This window comes from Saimiri boliviensis, chromosome 17 (assembly GCF_048565385.1).
Source record: "Saimiri boliviensis isolate mSaiBol1 chromosome 17, mSaiBol1.pri, whole genome shotgun sequence".
Lineage (NCBI taxonomy): Eukaryota > Metazoa > Chordata > Mammalia > Primates > Cebidae > Saimiri > Saimiri boliviensis.
The window spans coordinates 21,151,317-21,176,429 of record NC_133465.1 but is presented as its reverse complement, the minus strand read 5'-3'; the positions used below and the strand labels follow the sequence as shown (position 1 = coordinate 21,176,429).

Genomic DNA, 25,113 nt, shown 5'->3' with positions numbered 1-25,113 from the left:
TAGAGTTGGGATATTTGTTTCTGCCCAGATCTCATGTTGAGTTACAGATCCCAATGCTGGAGGTGGGTCCTGGCAGAAGGTGTTTGAACCATGAGGGTGGATCCCTCATAGCTGGATGCTGTCTTCATAAAATAAGTTCTTATGAGAGCTGATCATTTAAAGGTGTGTGGCACCTTCCCCACATCTTCCCCTCCCTCCCTCCCTCCCTCCCTCCCTCCCTCTCTCTCTCTCTCTCTCTCTCTCTTTCCCCTCGCATTCTCACCATGGGATGTTGATACTCACTCAGTGGCTGGCAAAATATTAAAGATATATTAGGAAGTTATAGATGTTATAGATTAGTCTCAAGCCTTTTGGAAGGCTAAAAGGTTTTATTGGGACAGGCTGAAGGTGGCAGGCCCATTAGTTAGGGAGAAGATAGGGACGAGGCTTTCCCAATTTAAGTCTGTTTACCCCACATCCCTTTGTCTCCAGTCTGTTTACTCATGTAAATTTTCTGCCAGGTGGTCCTCTCGGGGAGATCAAAGGGGAATTAACTGTTAATAGTGTTTACTCTGGGCCCAGAATTTAAAGCTTTTATTCATAAAACCACTCTTTTAACCATGTTAATTATCCACAAGAGTGTTGACTTAGACCCTCTGCTGTACAATTCATACTGAATAAATGTAATGATAGAGAGGGAATCGTGGTTGATTGGTTGCATTTCGCCCTCTGAAAGCAGCCAATGGCCATCACTAGCCCACTCATATCACTGTAATGGTGTGAGAGTACATTCATTCATCCGTCATTAAGTCAAGATCTGCAGGCCAGATGTCTGCAGGTGGTAGATGACATCTTAGATGGTGACCCTGATGTGATAACCGTCACAGCAGGTGCTCAAACGAGGAACAAACCAATGTGATCACTGCTGCAAAGAAGGAACAGCAGAACTCCTGAGACCAGAAAGTACAGAGGACTGTGTGGTCAGGTCAAGAAGTCAGTTAAGTCATTGGTACCCACTGGGGATTGCCAAGCTCAGTGAGGCATTGTTTCAGGCTAGGGATTCATCATGGGACAGCAGTTATCAGCTCAACAGATAAAAGTACAGAATGTAATTCTAGCTGCTGTTTCCCAAGGCCCATGGTTCTTGGTAAAGAACACACTGGATGTAAAGCTTTGGGAACAAATGAGGAGAAATCATGCACAAAGCCATCTAATAAATAGGAAAAAGGACAAAGAAAATGCTATAGCTATAGGAATTTGACTTAAACAGTATTACAGAAAAAAATTTTTGCCTGCCCAGTAATTAACAATTGGCAAGGCAATCAAGTGTGTGTTTATAAAAGAAGTAAGAAAAAAGGCCAGAGCTGCGGCCAAGCAAAAGAAAAGGGGAAAAAAAGGCTCCTTCAGGAAAGCTCCACCCAAAGCCTCCAGCTACCGCCCAGGCAGAGGGAGTGAGCAGCACAGGTGGAAAGAAGCAGGCAGCACCTGGGTCGGGCCAGCATGGCTGCCATCTGCCATGCCACTGTGTGCTGCTCTCCAGGGTGTCCCACAGTACAGTTTTGGGTGTTCTTTGTATATAAGCAACATCCCAAATTGTAAATGCTGGGAGGTGTTTGGATCAGGAAGGCAGATTACTCATGGCTTGATGTCTTTGTGATAGACTTCTTGTGAGATCTGGTCATTTTAATGGACATCGTGCCCCACCCCAACTCTGTCTGTCTCTCTCTCGTTCTCTTGCGTCCACTGTTGCTATGTGATGTGACTGCTCCCCCTTTGCCTTGAAACAAGGCTGGACGCTTCCTGAGGCTTCTCCAGAAGCAGATGCGACTATCCTTCCTGCATTGCCTGCAGAACCATGAGCCAGCTTAATCTTTTTTCTCATAAATTACTCAGCTTCAGGTATTTAAAGCAGTGCAAGAACAGCCTAACTCAGGTAATATGGCCATTTTATGATATTGATTTTTTCAATCCATGAGCCATGAATGTTTTTCCTTGTTTTTATTTTTATCATCTCTGATTTCTTTCAGCATTGCTTTACAGCTGTCCTCTTCAGTTTGCTGTATGCCTAGGCACTTCAGTTTTGTATAGCTGCTGTAAATGGTATAGTGTTCTTTATTTGGCTATCAGCTGGAATATTATCGGTGTATAGAAATGCTATTAATTTTTGTATGTTGATTTTGTATTCTGAAACCTTACTACAGTTGTTTTCAGAGGAAAGACCCCTCCCCATCTCCCTCCTCACAGGCCTCCACCTCCTCCCTCCAGATGAGAAGGAGGGTAAAGAGAGATAAAACACCAAAGAACTGGAATCCATGGTCAAGTGACTTGCTGACACCACTGACCAGGCCATAATGAGGCCCAAGGACTGGGAAGATGATCGCTTTTTGGTTCCCAGCATCTAAGCTGTCTATAAGCTTAGTGTTATAGCTATAAGTGTTGCAAAGAGTATAACTACTGGCCAAAGCTTGGAACTAGGTCTCGTCCTCCACATTTACACAACCCAGACCCCCTCCTGGAAATACCTCTGCCAACTAATAATTTCAGGAAAGCCTTTGTCTTGTCTCTGTAAGCCCCCTCCCCTGCCTATTTCTGTGTGTGCTGCATATAAACTAGCCAATCAATGAAGCCAAAGATTGTGATGTCACTTGGCAAATGGACAGTGACACAGTTTTGCCTCAGTTTCCCCTTTAGAGTTGTAAGCCTATAAAAAGGGAAAGAAGCTGCTTCTTGGAGAGCTCACTCATTAAGGCATTAGCCTGCTGCAGCTTCTGGCCAAATAAAAAGCCACTCCTTTCTCAGTTCGAGGTTTTGTTCACTGCTGCTCCTGCTGCATTTTGGTTCCCTAACCGGGAAGCATGTTTCGGTTGGCGGACGGCCAGGACAGCCTCCCAGGCAGCTTTGCCATGCCATGCAGAGCATCCACGTGGGAGACTCCAGCCCACTTGGGTGACGCGGATCCTGAGAGTGCTCCTATGTAGGCATTAGCCCTGTTGGAGCGCCTTGCCCAGAACACATCAAGGCAGGCCCCCACAGCAGATCTGCACAAAGGCTGAACACTGAGAAGCAACTGGCGTTTGGAGTCTGGACATCAGAAACACGGTAGGATTAGTCCTGGGAAACTTCCCTGCCCCTATTGTGTGGAAGCGCGGCCTGATCACCCACAACATGCCTATCTATCTTGGCACTTTGAACTTGATTTTTGTGTCTTTGTAACCAGTTTCAGTAATCTCGTTTTCTTAGAACTTGGGTGGCGGGAGATGTGTGCATGTGAAGGAGTGTGGAGGGGCCCAGTTGGGCTTATCAGCCATGAAGTGTGCAGGCCACAGGTCTGTTAGAGTGGGCTGTATGCTCTGAGCAAATTGTGGAGCCAGCTGTGCCAGGGACAAACTGCATAAGGCTGTAGGAGGTGCTCTCACAGGCTAGGTATTGTGGGGGGAATAACAAACTCTCCAATGCCAAGCAGACTCTGAAACACTCCTGCAAAGGGGACAGTCCTACCAATCTGAAGCAGAAGTGAACAGAGAGAGTGTTGTGCCCTAACAGGCAGGAGGCTGAGGGTGGAGTGCAGAGTCCTGAGTTGCAACATCGGGCAAAGTCAGTGAGCAGCCCCTCTGCCTTTTGGGAGTGCTGTTCTTACCCTAACAGAGGGAGCTGGGTAATACACAAAGTAAACCCACTCCATTGGGAATTAAGCTAAAAAATTTCAAGAAAGGATTTAGTAGAAATCATGGCACCACCATGACACCAGAGAAACTCATAACTGTACAAGCTGCAGTAGTGCTAATGGCAAAGAAAAAGATAAAAAGGAAAATAAGGGATAAAAAGAGTTAAACTGTTAACCGGCAAGACAAGGAAGAGCTGGCCGTGCAGCTGTGTGTGGGAGTTGCCAGGCTCAACAGCTAAGACAGGGCAAACAGTGTAACACTGCTAAGCTGGTATAACAGCAAGTGAAATGCAAACCTAATCAAAAAGAGAAAGAGGGAGCAGTCGGTGGTGACCCAACTCATAGCCCCTTTGTCCAGTAACACAATAGACATAATTGGGGCAACTGGAGTTTCAGAGAAACAGGGTTTTTGCCTACCATGGACCTGTTCGGTGGAGGGCCACGAGATTATACATCAACTCTTGCACACGCCGACTGCCCCCTACCTGTCTTGGGGAGAGACTTGTTAAAGCAAACTAAGAGCTACTATCATGTTCACTGATAAGGGCTTCCTGCAGCTCAAACTGCCTCGGGCAGTGATTATCATGACTCTCACAGTCTCGTGGGAGGAGAATTGGTGACTTTCTGACTGAGCTGGGATGAGAATTAACCCCTGCCCTGGCTGAGCGATGGCCACAGGTCTGGGCAGAAGACAACCCCCCTGGGTTGGCAGTAAACCAAGCCCCGGTGGTTATCAAAGTAAAGCCAGGGACACTACCAGACAAAGACAGTACCCAGTCTAAGGGAAGCTCTTGAGGGCATCCAGGTGCATCTGAGATGCCTGAGAGTTTATGGTATTATACTTCCATGCCAGTCTCCCTGGAACACATCTCTTCCACTGTCCCCAAGCTGGGGACCAGTGACTACTGACCAGTGCATGACCTGTGCTTGGTCAACCAAGCAACTGTGACCTTGCACCCCACGGTGCCCAATGCTTGCATGTTGCTAGGACTGTTGCCAGCTGAGGCCAGCTGGTTCACTTGCTTAGACTTAAAGGATTCTTTCTTCAGCATCCGGTTAGCCCCTGAGAGCCAGAAACTGTTTGCCTTCCAGTGGGAAGATCCAGAGTCAAGTGTAACAACACGGTCCCCCTGGACTCGGCTTCCGCAGGAGTTCAAAAACTCCCCAACCGTCTTCAGAGAGGCAGTGGCCTGGGACCTCCAGAGGTTCCCTGCCAAGGACCTACGTTGTGTGCTGCTCCAGTACATGGATGACCTTCTGCTGGGACACCTGGCAGCAGCCAGATGTGCTCGGGGAACTAACGTGTTACTCAGATACCTGGATACAAGGTTTCTAAAAAGAAAGCCCAGATTTGCCAACAACAGGTGCACTATCTGGAATTTACTATCCAGCTGGGGCAGCAAAGCCTAGAAATAGAGAGAAAGCCAGTATCACTAGCCTGCTGGTGCCAAAGACTTGAAGAAAGGTACAAGAATTCTTGGGGGCAGTAGGATTCTGCTGGCTGTGGATTCCTAACTTTGCAGTTCTGCCTAAACCCCTATATAAAGCCACAAAGGAGGGGAGATGGAGAGCCCTTCAAGTGGGGCTGGGAGTGGCAGGGGCCTGCTCACAGTTAAAAGAAAAACTGATATCTACCCCGGCTCTGGGGTTGCCGGACTTGACAAAGCCCTTCATGCTGTATGTGTCTGAGAAGGAAAAAATGGCGGTGGGGCTGCTGACTCAGACTGTGGGCCCATGGCCCTGAGCTGTGTGGATTTGTCCAAACAACTGGATGGAGTTTCCAAGGGATGCCCCCATGTCTATGAGCATTAGCAGCCACTGCCCTACTGGCGCAAGAGGCTGACATGCTGACTTTGGGACAGAATTTAAAAATAGCGCCTCACACCGTGATCACCTTAATGAATATGAAGGGCATCACTGGCTCACCAGTGCCTGCTTAACTAAGTACCAGGGGTTGCTGTGCAAGAATCTACCTATAACCGTAACAGTTTGCAACACCCTAAACCCAGCCACCGTACTCCCAGTGTGGGAGGACCCGGTGACACATGATTTGCCTAGAGATACTGGACTCAGTTGATTCCAGTCAGCTGGATCTGCGGCACCTGCCGTGGTCTCAGGCTGATTGGGAGCTGCGTGTGGACAGAAGCAGCTTTGTCAGCCCTCCAGGGGAGAGGTATGCTGGTTATGCGGTGATTACGCTGGACTTAGCCCTACAGGCCAAATCATTACCTCAAGGACATCAGCACAGAAAGCGGAGTTAATAGCCTTAACTCATGCCTTAAAATTAAGTGAAGGAAAAACTATTAACATCTTTACTGACTCACGGTATGCCTTTCTCACTCTCCAAGTATGTGGGGGACTGAATAAGAAGAAGGGTCTACTTAATTCCAGGGGCAAAGAAATAAAGTACGAACAGGAAATTTTGCAGCTACTGAAAGCAGTATGGAAACCCCGAAAGGTGGCAGTCGTGCCCTGCTGAGGACATCAGTGAACCTGCACCAGAGTCGCCCAGGAAAATGCCTGTGCAGCTGTGGAGGCCCGGAGGGTCGCATCCATCCCATGTCGAGCATCAGTCACAGCCCCCCTACTGCCCCAGGTTCTGGACTTGGTGCCAGTTTACTCAGAGGAGGAAAAAGGCTTCCTCTAAACTGAAAGCAGGAAGGAAATGGAGGATAGATATGCCTGCCAGATGGACAGGTGGCAGTGCCACAACTGCTAGAACCTGCAGCTGCCTTGGCTGTCCGTGAGACCTCCCACCTCGGTCAAGAAACCCTTAAAAAAAAATTGGCCCGTATTTTTACATCTCTCATTTATCTGCACTAGCAAAAACAGTGACACAATGGTGTGTAACATGCAAACAGCATAATGCCAAACAAGGACTTACAGTCCCACCAGGAATCCAGGCTTATGGAAGCACTCCCTTTAAAAACTTGCAGGTGGACTTTCCTGAGATGCCCAAAGGCATCCCCCGAGGGCCCCCGGTAGTGTTTGAGGAAGGGGTTCCCTTCCTCAGTGGGGGCTGGCAGTGGATTCAGGGGCAGCTCACTTTTCACTTGAATCAGCTCAGGCTCCGTGCTTCTCGACTCCGTGTGGTCCACGTAATTTTGGAGGAGTCCTGCCCCCAGAGCATCACCTTCTACATTCAGGACGGTACAGGACCGGTCCACTAGCCAGTCCACAGCCAGGATCAAGGAGACATGGACGACCGGGAGGTTGACTGCTTCGAGGAGGATGGCCAGAGTGCGGAAACCTCCAGCAGGGATGCCCGCCACCCCCACGCTGGACGCTGTGGCTGTGATTAGGGTGGTGGTGATCTTTACGAAGTCCAAGGACTGCTGGCTGAGCTGCGCAATGAACACTGCGGCCACGCACTGGAAGAGCGCGGCACCATCCGTGTTGCACTTGCTCAGCCTGGGCCTACAGGGTCAGAGGTCATGGAAACCTTGGCTCTTGGCTGGTGTTGTGGACGTGACCAGCCTGAGCCTCCTGAGTGACAGGAAGGGCCTGATCCAGAGGGAGCAGCGGGAGCTGCAGCGCCGCACCATCCTGCTGCTGTACTACCTGCTCCGCTCTACGTTCTATGACCGCCTCTCTGAGGCCAGGATTCTCTTCTTGCTCCAGCTGCTGGCCGACCAGTCCCTGGCCTTGGCCTGGTCACAAGGCCACTCATGGATTACTTGCCCACCTGGCAGAAAATCTACTTCTACAATTGGGGCTGACAGACCTCCCGGAAGCAGGGTGTGGGGAGGAGCGAGGCAGGGCCTCCCCCTTCCCTAATAAAACTGACTCCAGACCAAACTCAACTGACACCACAGAGGGAGCATATAAGCCAGCCAACGGGGAATTGTCATTCCCAGCACTTGGAACTTGAGTTTCTGCAAGCCTTGCCACCACAGGCTAAACTCCTCTGGGGTTCTAAATAAAGTTGAAATGCAGTCTAAGCCACAAGGACTGCAGCTACCAGCTGAATACTTAAGGATGAGTCCCAGGTCAGGCAGCATTCACCACAAGCTGACTAAAAAGTCCTTAGGCCTTAAGGGGTCATGAGCAGAGGTCTGATAGCAATCCCCATGGGACTGTGGTGGCAGTGGTCATGGCGTGAGGCTCCTCTGCTTTTGAAAAGGTGGGAATTATTAGACAACCCGCATCTTGTGGTTTCAGTGCCAGTTCAGTTGCAGTACAGTAGAACACTTCTAAGCTTTTGGACTCTAGTCCCTGGCTTCTGGCTCGCACCTCTGGACCCAACCAGGGTCTGGGGGAACTCACCACCCAAAGGACACAAGCCTGGCTGCATTTGCTACCTATTGTATTCAGAGCCCCAGGGCATTTAGCAAAAATAGGCAGTAGCCAGGGAGCGGTTATAGCAGGCTTTGCATGGGACCCAGTGCTGTCCTGGCCTCAGGTCTGACCCAGCAGTGTCATAATGAAGGTGGCCACAGGGATGTTTGTATTACTCTGCCTCCAGTTTCAGGTGGCTCAGGATAGAGATATTCCACTTATTTTTTTGGAATGAAGTAAGCAAGAAAACAAAAGTCTGCCTGGTAATCCAGAGAGTTCATCTGGATCTTGTCCAAGACCATCAAGATGGTACCCATGTGAATCTGTGAGAACCACAGCATTACCGGCCTTGAGACACCACCTAAGGCAGAAATGGCATAGATGACAACACTCAAGTCTTTCCAAATATCTGTAAAGCCTTCCCAGGAAGAATGGGGACATGCATGCATGTAAGGATTTAAAATTACATTAGTCTTGTTCTGGCTTCAGAAGCAATGCTAGCCCTCTGACCAACAGATAACCCCATGTGAGCTATGGGCCTACATGGAGAGTAAACGCCCACCAGTCCTGAGAGCTTCATGTAAGGGAGTGTGCTGTGGAACTTCTTAGAACTTGGGAATCTGCTCAATTCTCTTGGTTTCAGAATATTCTGAGACACACAAAGATTAAGCATTGTTGGTTAAACCTGTAGAGCTGCATATTTTCACATGAGCTGATAATTTCAGCTAGTGGCTTGGTAATAGAAGCTGTGACCCTCCAACTGCTGTCTGAAGTCTCCCCCGTGAAGTGGATGCACTGTCTGGACCCGTTCTAGTGGGCCTTCAGATGGCTGTTTCTGGGACTGCCCAGCACTGCTTGATCTGGATGTAGGTATTATCCCCAATTTTGTGCAGACATATGTATTCCTTTTCCCTTTCCCTTTGCTCTGCCATTAGCCTTTGCTATGTTAACCATTGTACTCTTTTGCTATGTTGATGATTAAACTTTTAACTGTATTTGAGTGTAATATTGTGGTTTCTTTTGCTCGCAAATTCTCAAACCCAAAATGAAAGTAAAAATTTCAGCAAAACAGTATGGTCAACAATCATATGAAACAAAAGCTCAATATCAGTCATCATTAGAGAAAAGCAAATCAAAACCACAATGAAATACCCCGTCTCACCAGTCAGAATGACTGGTGAGTTATTACTAAAAATTTAGTTATTACTAAAAAGTCCAAAAAAAAAAAAAAAACAAAAAACAGAAGCTGGCAAGGTTGCAGAGAAAACAGAATATTTCTATACTGCTGGTGGGAGTTTAAATTAGATCAACCATTGTGAAAAGCAGTAGGCAATTCTTCAGAGGGCTAAAAGCAGAAATATTCAAACCTAGCAATCCTATTACTGGGTATATACCAAGGGGAATATAAATTATCCTACCATAAAGACACATGCACAAGAGTGTTCATTGCAGCAGTATTCACAATTGCAAAGACATAGAATAAACCTAAATGCTCATCAGTGATGGATTGAATAAAGCAAATGTGGTACGTATACACCATGGAATACTATGCAGACATAAAAAAGAACAGGATCTTGTCTTTTGTGGGAACATGGATGTACCTGCAAGATATTATCCTTAGCAAACTAACTGCAGTAACAGAAAACCAAATACCCCATGTTCTCACTTATAAGTGGGAGCTAAATGCTGAGAACTCATGAAAACAAAGAAGGGAACAATGGACACTGGGGTCTACTTTGAGGGTGGAGGGTGGGCGCAGGGAAAGGAGCAGGAAAAAATAACTATTGTGTACTAGGCTTAATACCCATGTGATGAAATAATCCATACCACAGACTTTCAAGATATGAGGTTACCTATATAACCATCACATCTACTCCAAACCTAAGATAACAGTTAAAAGAAGAAATGGAAATGAGGAAAAGACCTTCATTAGAAATAGCAATAAAACCTATGTAATGCCTAGGAAAAAATATAATTACAAAAAAATACAAATCAAGGTCTGAACAAATGAAATGCTGTGTTTTAGGATGAGAAATTCTGGTGACATAGAAGTGACAATTCTGCCTCAACACAATACAAACTTAATGCATTTTTTTTTTTTTTTTTTTTTAAGATGGAGTTTCACTCTTGTTGCCCAGGTTGGAGTGCAATGGCGCGATCTCGGCTCACCGCAACCTCCGCCTCCTGGGTTCAGGCAATTCTCCTGCCTCAGCCTCCCGAGTAGCTGGGATTACAGGCACACGCCACCATGCCCAGCTAACTTTTTGTATTTTTAGTAGAGACGGAGTTTCACCATGTTGACCAGGATGGTCTCGATCTCTTGACCTCGTGATCCACCCGCCTCGGCCTCCCAAAGTGCTGGGATTACAGGCTTGAGCCACTGCGCCCAGCCACTTAATGCATTTTCAAAGGAAAACTTTTTAATTGGAAAAAGTACACTTAAAAGTTCCTGAGAAAAGCCCAGAAAAGTGAAAAAGAATAACAGTGAGAAGGACTTGCTTCACTTGATAACAGAGAATGCTATGAAGCCACAGTAAGTAAATCAGTATGACCAAATAGAATATATAGAATAGATTTCAGTTTAGGTGAGAATTTAAAATATGGCCAAATGGATATTTTAATTCACTCAAAAATGCTGTTTTTTTTTTTAAATTACTTTCTCTAATTCTTACACCAAAAATTTAAGGCTATATATTTTCCTAGTGGATCCATTTTGATCCAAAATGTACATGAGTTCTTTTATATTCCATTGATTAGAATAATTCTAAGGAGACTTTGTATATTAACTAATTGATCTGGTCAAAAATGAACAAGCACCACTGGGGGAAACCCCAATTTTGTAAAATAATATTTCAAAATACTGTATAAGCCATGATCTGTTGGTCAAAGGAAGGACCTAATTGCAGGCAAGATGTCAATGTATCCAAAATGGAATTCATTCCATGGTCTAATGGCCAAGACTTACTATGACTGCCTCACATCAGCTTTAGCCTTTGCTAAATTAAAGCGTATCAGTTATTATGCTAGTATCACTTTTTTTTTTTTTTTTTTTTTTTTTTTTTTTTTTTTTAACAGGGAGCCTTGCTCTGTCACCCAGGCTGGAGTCTGGAGTACAGTGGAGCAATAGCTCACTGCAACTTCTGCCTCCTGGATTGAAGCAATTCTCCTGTCTCAGTCCTTCTGAGTAGCTGGGATTACAGGTGCCTGCCACTATACCTGGCTAATTTTTGTATTTTTAGGAGAGATGGGGTTTTGCCATGTTGGCCAGGCTGGGCTCGAACTTATGATCTCAAGTGATCTGCCATTCTCAGCCTCCCAAAGTGCTGGGATTACAGTTGTGAGCCACCACAGCTGGCCTAGTATCACCTTTAAGTCTGAAGGTGGCACATACAGTACAATCTCTACTGATAATTGAAAGCACTGTAACATTGTTTCCTGTTACTTGAGTAGCTAATTATGAAATACTATGAAATTCTCATATCTCCATTCACTTAGAATTTGAAAAGCATCTATGGTCACATTTATTTGGATGTTTTTCTACCAAACTCTGACTTGATACTGAGTATTTATGGGTCTTAAAATTGAAAAGAAAAATACTTGGATAGTTATGCAATAATTTACTCTGAACATGTATATGCAATCTACTCTCTTACCAGGCCAAAATACACTCAAGTGGCCAAAATTCTTGCCTTCTCTGGGGCATGTCAAGTGGCTGGAAGTTAAAGAGTATGCATAAACGCTCATACACAATGTGGATCTAGAATATTAATGACATTGTAAACTTACAGAGAAAAAAAACCTTTTTATCCTCTTTGTGTACCCCTATGCAAATGGTCACTAAAAATATAAATTAGTGGATGTTTTTATGCTATCTAAAGAAGTGACTATCTGAAAAATAAAAGCTCACAGCAAAACGTAGACCATAAAATCTAGAAAAAGTGCTTTAGAGATTATCATTCTATGTAGGCTGCTCTGATGAAAGTTTAAGAAAAAAATATGAAGAGGTTTAAGGATTACATTATAAGTGCACAAAAATTGGCCTGCTGTTCTGAAAACTACACTGGAAATTACTCTATGTTAATTATGAAGACAGAATCTGGCAAAGCCAGCATGGCCATCTGGTAGCCCAAGGCAACTACAAATCCATACTTGTGAAGATTCTCCATTAGACAGCACATCATGTTAGGAACAAACTGTTCATTGTATAAAACAAATATTGACAACACTTTTCTAGGATAGCAGATGACCTGGATAGTATATGTCATGCTTGTAAACAATATAATCACAGAAAAATAGGGAGTGAAAAACATGGATTATAAATATGCACAGAGAAATCCATTGAATATCTCCGAATACATTTCCTACAGTTTTCTCCCTTCGATGGGTTTTAAACATGTTGGTAATAGTACACACATTTTGGGGAGTGGTAAAAATAAATATACCACACCCAGCTAATTTTCCTATTTTTAGTAGAGATGGGGTTTCACTATGTTTGCCAAGCTAGTCTTGAACTCCTAACCTCAAGTGATCCACCCACCTTGGCCTCACAAAGTGGTGAGATTGCAGGCGTGAGCCACCATGCATGGCCCATGTTGCTATTTTCTTTGCATTCATCTCTTAATTTATATTTTTTAATCACAAAACAGAATGTTACCATCTACTATGTTGTGAAATTCTTTGTTACGAAATAATGTTTCTAAATCTCATGTAACTTTTTAGCATTTTATTTTATGCATATATTTTAATTCATTTAACAAAGAAGATTGATGATGTGACTTGTTATATAAGATATTGATAGCATAGGCATGAACGAGAGAGAGATGGCATGAGGTAGATAACCTTGCAGGATTCTATATATTAAGCTATGGACAAACAACAGGATACTTACAGATTTGAGTCGCTGCAATGAGAAATCATAAAGCAATGTGTTGCATCAGAGAATAATTGATGTGTGTGTGTGTGTCATGCCTCTTTAGAGTGGGAAAGATCTGAAGGATGAAAAGAATACAGGCAGGTGAAGACCCTGAGAAACAGCATTTCAACAAAGATTGAAGGTAAGATGGAAACAAAAAAATTAAATGTGTCTGAATATGTAGAAGATGAAATTGGAAACTAAATAATACAGGGTGCATTGTAGTTTATCTTAAGGAAATCATATTTTAGGTACAATAGAAAGCCACCAAAAGATATTAAGCAATAGAGTGACACAGTCAGAATTTACGTGTTTTTTTTTTTTTTTTTTTTTTTTTTTTTTTTTTTTTTTTGAGAAAAGCCTGCATAAAGCACTTTTATTGCAATAATAAAACTTGAAACTCATATATGGTGCTGTGGGGAGGGAGCAGCAATTATTTCTCTCACCAAATCACTACACAGGACAGTAAAGGGGTGAGAAGGGGCTGAGGGAGGAAAATCCAGGAAACTTCGAAATCAGCAGAGAGAGCCAAGCATCGAAAAACAGGAGATGCTGAAGCTGCAATGACCAGCATCATTTTCTTAAGAGAACATTCAAGGATTTGTCATGATGGCTGGGCTTTCATTGGGTGTTAAGTCTACAAACAGCACCTTCAATTTAAACTGTCAATTAAAGTTCTCAAGATTTAGGAAGTGGTGGAGCTTGTAAAGTTATGAGATTACAATATTCCTGAAAGTCCATTAGAAAAACCACAGGATTTTGGAGGCGGGTGTGGGACGGGGAAGACAAGCCAGGCCACAAAGAAGGCTTCAGAGGTCCCTGCTGGCTCAGGGACAGATAGATACCTGTAGTGTCCAACATTGCAGTGAAAATGACCTGCTTTCAAAGGCAGAGGGTTTAAGGAGAGGTTGGGGTGGGCCTGGTGGAAGCAAAGGCTGCTCCCCATCCCCACCTCAGTTTTAGGTAGGGCTTTTATTTTAACACAAAGACATCTCTCAACTTGGAGAATAATTCAGCCCTCAATTGCACCTCAAATCTGCTATGGCTTTGCAGAGCAGCAGCAAGAATCTTTAATATATAATAGATAAACATTTCATCCAAAAAATTAAAATATTCTTGCAACCCCCCCAACAAAAACACCAATTCCTAAAGTTAACCTATCGCTTGTGCTGTTAATACTTGATCATATACTTAATTGGAAACCTAGATCCAAAAGACAAACTGAATCTTCACCCCAAAATGAAAACAAAATAAAATGAATAGCTTGAGGTTTATGGCATATAGTTTAGGTAAACACACATACGAGGATAAAGGGGAAGAGGAAATGGAGGTGTCGGAAGCAAAGCTGAGTGACAGAACACATTCAGTCAGGGCAGATGTCTATACAGAGTGTGGTGGAACATCAGGAAAAGCTCCATATGGATTCATGTGCACGCATCTGAAGGCACCGGATCCCTCCATGGCAGACCCAAGAACAGGGAGCTAAGGGAGGAGGCCATTCCTGTCATTCCAGTTTTAGAAGCTCCACATCCAAGACAAGAGTGGCATGTGGTGGGATGATGCCTGGGTGCCCAGGGGCATCGTAGGCATAATCTGGAGGTATAGTCAGTTTGGCTCTCTGACCCACACTCATCTGGGCATCCCCTTCTTCCCAGCCTCGGATCACCTCCTGCTTGCCTAGCGTAAACTTAAAAGGGGTTGTTACTATCCCGGGAGGAATCAGATTTCTTTCCATCTTCAAGCATCGCGGTGTAGTGCACCACGCAGGTCTGGCCGCGCGTCGGGAAGGTGCGCCCGTCTCCTGGGGAGATGGTTTCCACCTGCTCTCCCATGGCGGCGGCGGACACTGGACGGGTGGGCAGCGCGGCAGGCGGCGTGGACCGACAGCGAACTGGCGGCAGTTCCACGGCTCTGCGTAGTCCCTCGGCGAGTTGCCTGCGCACGCCAGAATTTATGTTTTAAAACTCTCTAGAAAGAGGGATGGGGGCATTGAAAAGGGGCTGGTGAATGGATACAAGCATGTAGTTAGATAAAAACAAGTAAGTTCTAGCATTCAACAGTACAGTAGGGTGACTATAGTTAATGTCTTGTATATTTCAGAATACCTAAAAGAGATTTGAAATGTTTCCAACACGAAGAAAAGATCAATGTTCAAGGTGATGGATATCTTAAATACCCTGATTTGATCATTACACATCATATGCATGTATCAAAATATTACATGTAGCCATAAATAGATAAAATTATTTATCAATTAAAAATTTTTTTTTTTTTAGAGACGGGGTCTCGCTATGTCACCCAGGCTGGAGTGCAGTGGCTATTCACAGGTGCAATCCCACTGCTGATCAGCACGGGAGTTTTGACCTGCTCCATTTCCGACCTTGGCCAGTTCACCCCTCCTTAGGCAACCTGGTGGTCCCCTGCTCCCAGGAGGTCACTGTATTAATGCCGAACTGAGTGCAGACACCCGATCGGCATGGCGCATTACAGCCCAGAACTCCTGGGATCAAGCGATCCTCCAGCCTCAGCCTCCCGAGTAGCTGAGACTACAGGCATGCGCCACAGCACTAGGCAATAACAAGATTTTAAAATAAGAGAGATTAAAAAACAACAACAACAACAACAACAACAAAAAAAACACCTCTGCCTCTTGGAACATAGTAAGGTCAGAATGTTTCCAAGTTCTTTTACTTAGGTTAGTGGCCTCCATTAAAGTCAATTTTAAAAGTCAATTAAAAGACCATAGAAAAGGCAATTACAGGTTTCTGGGGAAGGAATTGTGTTACCCTGAGCTAGGACAGTGTTAAGTGGGCAAATGCAGTACACTGTATTTGTTGAAGTTTGCTTACCTGGTTTCAGTGTTAGATTGCATATCAGAGGCCAAGAAGAGAAGCAGTCAAGGATGGCTGATGGGTTTGGGCTTGAACAGCTGGGCATATGATGGTGTAATTTACTGAGATGGTGTAAAGAAGCAGGGACATTTTGAGATGGGAAGGGGAGAGAAAATTGAATGTTCCATTTAGGACACGTCAATTTTGAAATGCTTGGTAGCCATCAAATTGGAGACATTGAGTAAGCACTTTTTTGCCTATGAGACTGGAACTTTGGGGAAGTGATTTGGAAATATAAATCATGATGTATATGATTTTCAAACCATATAGGGTTGACTGGGTGAAGTAACTCACAGGAAAAGTTTGGAGAAGGAAGACGACCAGGTCAGAGCCTTAAAGCACCTCAGCATTCATTGTGTCAGCAGTGAGTAAAGCCAGCCAAGGAGCCCACTGAAAATCGTCCTCAAGGTAGGGGAAAAACTCAGAGAGTATGTGGCGACAGTGATGGAGATCTTAGTGTTTTAGAATGAAATTCTGGTCGCCGGGCGCGGTGGCTCAAGCCTGTAATCCCAGCACTTAGGGAGGCCGAGGCGGGTGGATCATGAGGTCAAGAGATCGAGACCATCCTGGTCAACATGGTGAAACCCCGTCTCTACTAAAAATACAAAAAATCAGCTGGGCATGGTGGTGCGTGCCTGTAATCCCAGCTACTCAGGAGGCTGAGGCAGGAGAATTGCCTGAACCCAGGAGGCGGAGGTTGCAGTGAGCCGAGATTGTGCCATTGCACTCCAGCCTGGGTAACAAGAGCGAAACTCCGTCTCAAAAAAAAAAAAAAAAAAAAAAAATGAAATTCTGGTCAATAATCTTGCTCTTTTTTTTTTTTTTTTTTTTTTCTGAGACCAAATCTCACTCTGTCACCAGGCTGGAGTACAGTGACCCAATTTCAGCTCACTGCAACCTCCGCCTCGCAGATTCAAGTGATTCTCTTGCCTCAGCCTCCTGAAGAGCTGGGACTATAGGCACGCATCACCGTGTCCAGATAATTTTTGTATTTTTAATAGAAACCCATGCAGGATGGTCTTGATCTCTTGACCTTGTGATCTGCCCACCTCAGCCTCCCAAAGTGCTGGGATTACAGACGTGAGCCACCGTGTCCGGCCAATCTTGTTCTTAAGGGCAGGAAAATTCTTACTAAACCAAGCAACTTGGAGGTCATTGGTGAACATGGCAAAAGCGGTTCCGGCTATATAGTGAGAGGCAAGCCATGGGAGAGAGTCAAGGAGTGAGTAGGCTTTAGGAAACAAAGACATTGAGGCTGGAAGCAAGCCCGCTTCTGATAGGCTCGTTTCCTTTCAGATCTTGACAGCAAAGGGGGTGCTGGTCCAGTCCTAAGATGGAGGGGAGAGAGAATTCCCAAGTATTACTGTTTAACTGCTTGTACTATCAGATGATAAAGAAGCTAGCTCACTTTTTTAAAAACTTTTTTTAATTTTATTTTTATAGATTCAGGGGTACATTGCAGGTTTTGTACTTGGATGTGTTTCATAATGGTCCGGTTTGGGTTTCCAGTGTATCCATCACCCAAATACTAAACACTGTGCCCAATAGGTAGTTTCTCAACACTTCCCTGCTCATGCTCCCCCCTTTGGAATTTCCAGGTTCTATTGTTTCCTTCTGCATGTCCATGTGTACCCATTGTTTAGCTCCCACTTATGAGTAAGAACATGCTGTATTTGATTTTTTTCTCTCCCAATTTATTTTACTCAGGGTCATGGTCTCCAGCTCCATCCATGTTGCTGCAAAAGAAATGATTTTATTCTTTTTTATGGCTGCATAGTATTTCATGGTGTATATGTACCACAGTTTGTTTATCCAGTCATCTGAGGATGAACACTTAGCTTGATACCACGACTTTGCCATTGTAGATAGTGCTGAGATAAACATGCAAGAACAGGTATCTTTTTGATATAGCAAGTTCTTTTTCTTTGAGTAGATGCCCAGTAGTGGGTTTGCTTGGTCAAATGGTAGCTCTGTTTTTAGTTCTTTGAGAAATCTCCATAGTGTTTTCTGTAGAGATTGTACTAATTTATGTTCCAACCAACAGTGTATAAACTGGATTATAAGTTTTCTCTGGATTATCACCAATGTCTATGGGTTTCTTATTTGCTTTTTATTAATAGTCATTCTGAGTAGTGTGAGCTATTCTGAGTATGTGAGTAGTGTAAGTAGCCATTCTGAGTAGTGTAATAATAGCCATTCTGAGTAGTGTGCAACTTTAATCTGCTTTTGTCTGGTGTGGTGGCACATGCCTGTAATCTCATCTACTCAGGAGTTGAGGCAAGGGAATCACTTGAACCTGGAAGGTGGAGGTTGTAGTGAGCCAAAATCACACCATTGCACTCCAGCCTGGGCAACAGAGTAAGGCTCTACCTCCAAACAAAACAAAACAAAACAAAACAAAAAACACTTTTATTGCAAATGGGTGTAGAATTTTGTCACTTTTTGTTTCAATTGAAATGATTTTTTTTTTATCGTCTTGTTAATGTGGTCTATGACATTGATTTTCATACATGGAACCATCCTCACATTCCAAGAATAAATCTCACCTGGCTATGTTGTATAATGCTTTTAATATGTTGCTTAATACAGTTTGCTGATGTTTATTGGAGGATTTTGCATTCACATTCATAAGGGATATCAATGCTATTTTCCTTTCTCTCTGAACCATTTCACATCTTTTTGAGAGGCCTGTCCTGGTCTCCCTGAAACCTCAACTAATGTTAAATAAGCTTTTTCATACTCTCTCAGTGTGTATGTGCCACATAGCCATCAGTGTCAACATCACAACCACACTTTTTCAGGTGACCATAACAATTGGCACTGTCCCCATGCCGGGGGCTATGTTCTCTTGCTCTGGGTTGCTAACCTGCCCTGTTGCTTGATGGCCAGCACGCACTCTGAGCTGCTGCTTGTTGCTCTGTGTTGCATAGTTGAAGTCTAGCAGGCCTCAGTTCTAGATTCAGCTGAGAAAAGTCACCAGTTTGCATAATTCCTTGTCATTTGTGAGCAGTAGCATGAGATTGGGGTGCTCCATAAAGTGGCTCTGGTTCAGGAGTTTTGGTGGGGGCCTATCTCAGTATTTCAGAATGAAGCTGTCACTGGTGCTGGGCATGGGCTTAATCTACAGGTCTGGGGCTGGGAGCTTGTTGTGATATTTTATTCTGTGTAGCTTTTGAGCCCATCAGATGGTTATTACTGAAAGAGTGGTCATTTGGAAAAGAGAAAGAAAGAAGAGAGAGCGTGAGGAAGTTGCCATTACATGGTGTCCTGAGGTCTGTACTCACTAGGACCATTAAGTACCTCTGCTCCTACTGCTGCCGCCCATGCCTCTAACTCAGTAAAGACTCTGATCGTCCAGGTTGTCAGGTACAACCCCATGGAATCCTTGTAGCACAGCAAAAGTATTAGTTTAAGCCTAAATAAAGCCTAGTGTCCTTAAACTGCATAAAGCCTCTATTGCCATGCGAGAGGCCCCTAAGAGATAATACTCATTTGAAAATCTCTGTAGAAAGAAATTACACAAATGACAGTAAATACAGTAAATGCTGGTAATACTCCTGAAAGTCTTACCAGTGATCAGAAAATAGTATCATGGAGAAAGATGATAGACTTTCTTTCTTTCTTTTTTTTTTTGAGATGGAGTCTCGTTCTGTCACCCAGGCTGGAATACAATGTCGTGGTCTCAGTTCACTGCAACCTCTGCCTCCCAGATTCAAGTGATTCTCCTGCCTCAGGCTCCCGAGTAGTTGGAACTGTAGGTGCACGCCACCACACCTAGCTAATTTCTGTATTTTTAGTATAGACAGGGCTTTGCCATGTTGGCCAGGCCGGACCCAAACTCCTGACCTCATCATCTGCCCACCTCGGATTACAGGCATAAGCCACTGTATCTGGCCATGGAAATAAATTTTTGTTATTGCCTTTCTTTCAAAAACAACAAAAATCAGAAACAACAGTACATAATTTGAACCATTTGGAAATCAAATATATGCTGACAGTCTGAGAACATTCAAAACACTTTCTTAATTAAAAACACTTACCTAGGGTCCAGGTATGGTAGGTCATGCTTGTAATCCTAGCACTTTGGGATGCTGAGATAGGAGGATTGCTTGAACCCAGGAGTCCAAGACCAACTTAGGAGACACACTGAGATTCCCATCTCTACAAAAAGTAAAAAGATTAAATTAGCCAGGTGTGGTGGCATGTGCCTGTAGTTTCAGATCTTTGGGGTGTCAGGGTGAAGTGGGAGGATCACTTGTGGTTGAGAGTTCAAGGCTGCAGTGAGCTGTCATTACACTTTGGTACTGTAGCATGGGTAACAGAACAAGACCTTGACCCCTCCTCCCTGCCCCAAATAAAATAAAAATGAAAAATAAGACCACTTTACCAGGAGTAGAAGAAAACTCCATCAACATGACAAAAGCCATATATGAAAAGCCCACCTCCAGCTTCATAATCAAAAACAAAATATGGAAAGCTTTTTCTCTAAGATCAGGAATAAGGGATTGAAGCTGAGTCTCACCTTCTATTCACCATATGACTGCAAGTCCTAGCCAGACCAGTTAGATAAAAGAAATAAAAGGCATCTTGTGTTGGACAGGAAGAAGTAAAATTATCCTTTTTTCAGATGACAAATTATGAAGAAATCCCTAATGACTTAGTTTTAAAAATTTTAAAGTAATATAGTCATCCTTCAGCATCTATGGGGATTGATTCCAGGACTGCCTCAGATACCAAATTATGGATACTCAGTTCTCTTAAATAAAATGACATACATAGTATTCGCATCTTATTTATACAGGTTCTCACAGTTTATTTCTAGATTACCTCTAATACCTAATACAATGTAAATAGTTGTTAGAATGTATTGTTTAGGAAATAATGACTACAAAAAGGTGTACAAGTTCAGTACAACCATCAGCTTTTTTTCTGAATATTCTTGATCTGTGGTTGGTGCAATTCACCCAAGTGGAATCCAGTGACATGGAGTGCTGACCACCAACCAGCTACATACATATGATTTCAGCAAAATTTCAGTATACAAAATTAGCATGAAGAAATCAGATGTGTTTCTATACACTGTCAGGGCCAATCAGAAACATGAAATAACACCACTTACAATAGCACAAAATATAATAAATATTTTAGAATAAATGTAACCAAGAAGGCAAAAGACTTATAAACTGAAAACTACAAAGCATTGCTAAAATAAAGCAAAGAAGATACAAATAAAAAGAAAACTGTCAGCCGGGCACAGTGGCTCACGCCTGTAATCCTAGCACTTTGGGAGGCTGAGGTGGGTGGATCACCTGAGGCCAGGAGTTCAGGACCAGCCTGGCCATCATGGTGAAACCAGATCTTAAAAAAAGAAAAGAAAAGAAAACTGTCTGCGATATTGCAAAAGATATACTTGGTTTTTGTCCTGTTTTTTTGTTCTACAACTCAAATACTTGGGATTTTTTAAGTGATGTGTCTTTGTGTGTGCTAATGAGATGACTGACAACTCCTGGATCACCAGAGGATATGGATTGTTGTCTAGTGAATCGACTGTGTGATTAGAGGGTGGGAATATTCAGTCCCTCTTCAACCTCTCTGGAGGAGAGAGGGGCTCAAGGTTAAGTTCATCAGCAATGGGCAATTATGATTCCATAAAGACCCAAAACGACTGATTTAGGGAAGTTTCCAGACAGATGAAGATGTGGAGGTTTCTGTCTTGAATCTGGTTGTCACTTTGGATAGCACTGACATTTTAACAATATTAAATCTTCCAATCCACGAGTATGGGATGTCTTTACATTTATTTCTGTCTTCTGTAATTTCTTTCATTAGTATTTTGCAGTTTTTACTATACAAGTATTTTCCCTTTTTAGTTAAGTTTATCCTCTGTTTTTCTTATTGATGCTGTTGTAAATGGTATTGCTTTTTAAATTTCTCTTTTGGATAATCTGTTGTTAATGTATAGAAATGCAATAGGTTTTTGTATGTTGATTTTTTTTTTAATCCTACAACTTTACTAAATTTGCTCATTAGCTCTAATAGGTTTTTTTCATGAAGTATTTAGGATTTTTCACATATATGATGATGTCATCTGCAAACAGAGATAATTTTACTTGTTTCTTTCCAATTTGGCTGCCTTTTGTTTTTTTTTCCTTGCCTAATTGCTGACTGTGGTTTCTAGTATTATGTTAAATGGAAGTGATGAGAGTGGGCACCCATGCCTTGTTCCTTGTCTTTAAGGAAAAGCTTTCAGGTTTTTACTCTTGAACTTGATGTTAGTTGTGGGCTTTTCATATGTGACCCTTATTATGTTAAGGTAAGCGGGAGCATCACCGTCTTGGACAAGCCCCTCATTCTAAAAACTTAATAAAAAACCACCCAAATCCAAAGGGCATCAGCCTAATGGCTAAGGTCAGCATGACCATAAACCACAAATAACATCTCCAACCAGAAACATCCAAACTCCTCCCCAACCAGAGACATGCTAGCTCCAAGATAACCCCTCTCCAGGCCAAAAAGATGTCTGCTCAACATAACTTCCCCTTCTCCCAGAGAGATTCCAGCCCTACCATAAACTTGTCCATACATATAAACATTCCACACTTCTGATAAGCCCCCTCATCCTAAGACCAATATATACTCTTAGTCTGTAAAAGAAAGGGCTCCTAACCAAAATTGGCCAGGAGCGCCTCTCAGGTTTTGTCTAAAGTAAACATGTATTTAACTGCCAGCCACGTTTCATGTTTCTTTCCTCTTTCTTTAACTCTTACAGTAATATCTTTCCATGATTAGTTGTTGGAAGTTTTTTTTTATCATAAAAGGGTGTTGTATTTTGTCAGATGCTTTTTCTTTATCTATTGAGATAACCAGGTGATTTTTATCCTTCATTCTGTTGGTAATTAATTTTTATGTGTTGAACCAACCTTTCATAATAAAGCAGGAATGGCCACAAGAAACAAACCTCTTGGACACTGAACTGGGAAGGAAGGGGTGGTTTATTCAGCCAGGAGCAAGGCAGCATAGCTGCCTAACAGCCAAGCTCTTCTAAGAAAGAAAGACCCTGTCCTTATATAGGCTTACAACTCTAGAAATTACACATGAAAGGGTCTTGGGTTTACCGCTTTAGAAATTACATGTGAAAGGGTCTTGGTACATGGAGTAGGCGTGGGGTATGTGACTTAGGTGGGAGGTTGATCTTATTTAGGTAAAAACAATGCCTTCTGAAAAGATTCCTCCATACCATGCCTGCAATCTATAGGAGGGCAATTAAGGTGGTACCAGGTCTGCCAGCCTTTACTTCTCCTATAGAAATGTAATGTGGAAGTCAAAGGGGAGGTAGTCTTAGATGCTGAGGTCTTCTTCCTCAATCCAAAGGATAAATCCTATTTAGTAATGATGTATCATCCTTTTAATACATGAATGGGTTCAGTTTTCTGGTATTTTTTTGTGGATTTTTGCATCTGAGTTCATCAGGGATATTAACATGAAGTTTAATTTTTTTATATCGGCTTTGGCTTTGGTATGTGGGTATTGCTGGTCTCTTAGCAGGAGTTTGGAAGTGTTCCCTCCTCTTCAGTGCCTTTGAAAGAGTTTGAGAAGGATTTTCTTTAATTCTTTAAATGTTTCATGGAATTCACCAGTAAAGCCGTCTGGTCCTGAGTGTTTTTTGGTTAGGAGATTTTTTTATTACTGATTCAATTTCCTTAGTAGTTATAGACTGTCCAGATTTTCTGTTCTTCATGATTCAGTATTGGTAGGTTGTTTCTGGAAATTTACCATTTCTTCTAGGTTATTCAATTTGTTGATGTATAATTGTTAATGATACTCTCTTAGGATTCTTTTTATTTCTGTGGCAACAGTTGTAATGTCTCCTCTTTTATTTCTGATTTTATTTATTTGAGTCTTTCCTTTTCTTCTTGGTCTAGCTAAAAGTTTGTTAATTTTCTAATTTTTTCAAAAATCCAACTCTTTTTTTTTTTTTTTTTTTGAGACGGAGTTTCGCTCTTGTTACCCAGGCTGGAGTGCAATGGCGCGATCTCGGCTCACCGCAACCTCCGCCTCCTGGGTTCAGGCAATTCTCCTGCATCAGCCTCCTGAGTAGCTGGGATTACAGGCACGTGCCACCACGCCCAGCTAATTTTTTGTATTTTTAGTAGAGACGGGGTTTCACCATGTTGACCAGGATGGTCTCGATCTCTCGACCTCGTGATCCACCCGCCTCGGCCTCCCAAAGTGCTGGGATTACAGGCTTGAGCCACCGCGCCCGGCCAAAAATCCAACTCTTAGTTTCATTGACTTGTTAAAAATTCTTTTTCTAGCCTCAATTTATTTCTGCTCTAATTTAATGATTCCCCCCCACCTTTTTTTTTTTTTTTTTTTTTTTTGCCTGACTTTAGGCTTAGTTTGTTCTTTTTCTAGTTTTTTGAGATGTAAAGTTATATAATTGATTTCAGATCTTTTTCAAAGTCAGCATCTATTACTATAAATTTCCTTCCTAGCACTGCTTTTGCTGCATCCCGTAAATTTTGGTATGCTGTGTTTTCATTTTCATTTGTCACAAGATGTTTTCTGAGTTTCCTTTTGATTTCTTCTTTGATAAATCGATTGTTCAAAAATGTGTTCTTTAATTTTCAGAAATTTGTGAAGTTTCCAGTTTTCCTTTAGCTGTTAATTTCCAGCTTCATTTCATTGTGATCAGAAAAGATACTTAATATAAACCAGTGTTCTTGTGTTTGTTGAAACTTGCTTTTTGACCCAAAATGTGATCTGTTCTGAAGAATGTTCTGTGTGCTTGTGAAGAATGTGTATTCTTCTGCAATTGAGTGGAATGTTCTCCATGTCTGTTTGGTCCATTTGGTCAATAGTGTTGTTCAACTCTACTGTGTCCTTATTGATTTTCTTTTCTTTTTTTTTTTTTTTTTTTTTTTTTGAGACAGAGTTTCGCTCTTGTTACCCAGGCTGGAGTACAATGGCACGATCTCGGCTCACCGCAACCTCCGCCTCGTGGGTTCAGGCAATTCTTCTGCCTCAACCTCCTAAGTAGCTGGGATTACAGGCGCAGGCCACCATGCCCAGCTAATGTTTTGTATTTTTAGTAGAGACGGGGTTTCACCATGTTGACCAGGATGGTCTCGATCTCTTGACCTCGTGTTCCACCCGCCTCAGCCTCCCAAAGTGCTGGGATTACAGGCTTGAGCTACCGCGCCCAGCTGTCCTTATTGATTTTCTATGTGGATGTTCTATCCATTATTAAAAGCTGGGTATTGAAGGCTACTATTATTGAATTGCTATTTCTCTTTTCTTGGTTTGGTTCTCCCAATGTTTGCTTTATTTTATTTATTTTTATTTTTTTTTGAGACAGAGTTTCACTCTTTCGCTCAGGCTGGAGTGAA

At 42.9% G+C, this 25,113-nt stretch overlaps 1 long non-coding RNA gene and 1 pseudogene across 1 annotated transcript in view; one reads left to right on the top strand and one right to left on the bottom strand.

The window, feature by feature from the left end:
• The first annotated feature begins 222 nt into the window (after nucleotides 1–222).
• LOC141581816 (uncharacterized) overlaps nucleotides 223–25,113 on the top strand; it is a 59,862-nt gene continuing 34,971 nt past the window's right edge. Inside the window, exons 1-3 of the long non-coding RNA XR_012514581.1 lie at nucleotides 223–10,454; nucleotides 12,898–12,975; nucleotides 15,995–17,618. This is a non-coding gene — a long non-coding RNA (uncharacterized LOC141581816). The remainder of the gene's footprint in view (nucleotides 10,455–12,897; nucleotides 12,976–15,994; nucleotides 17,619–25,113) is intronic.
• Nucleotides 14,098–14,725, bottom strand: LOC120363073 (peptidyl-prolyl cis-trans isomerase FKBP1A pseudogene; annotated as a pseudogene).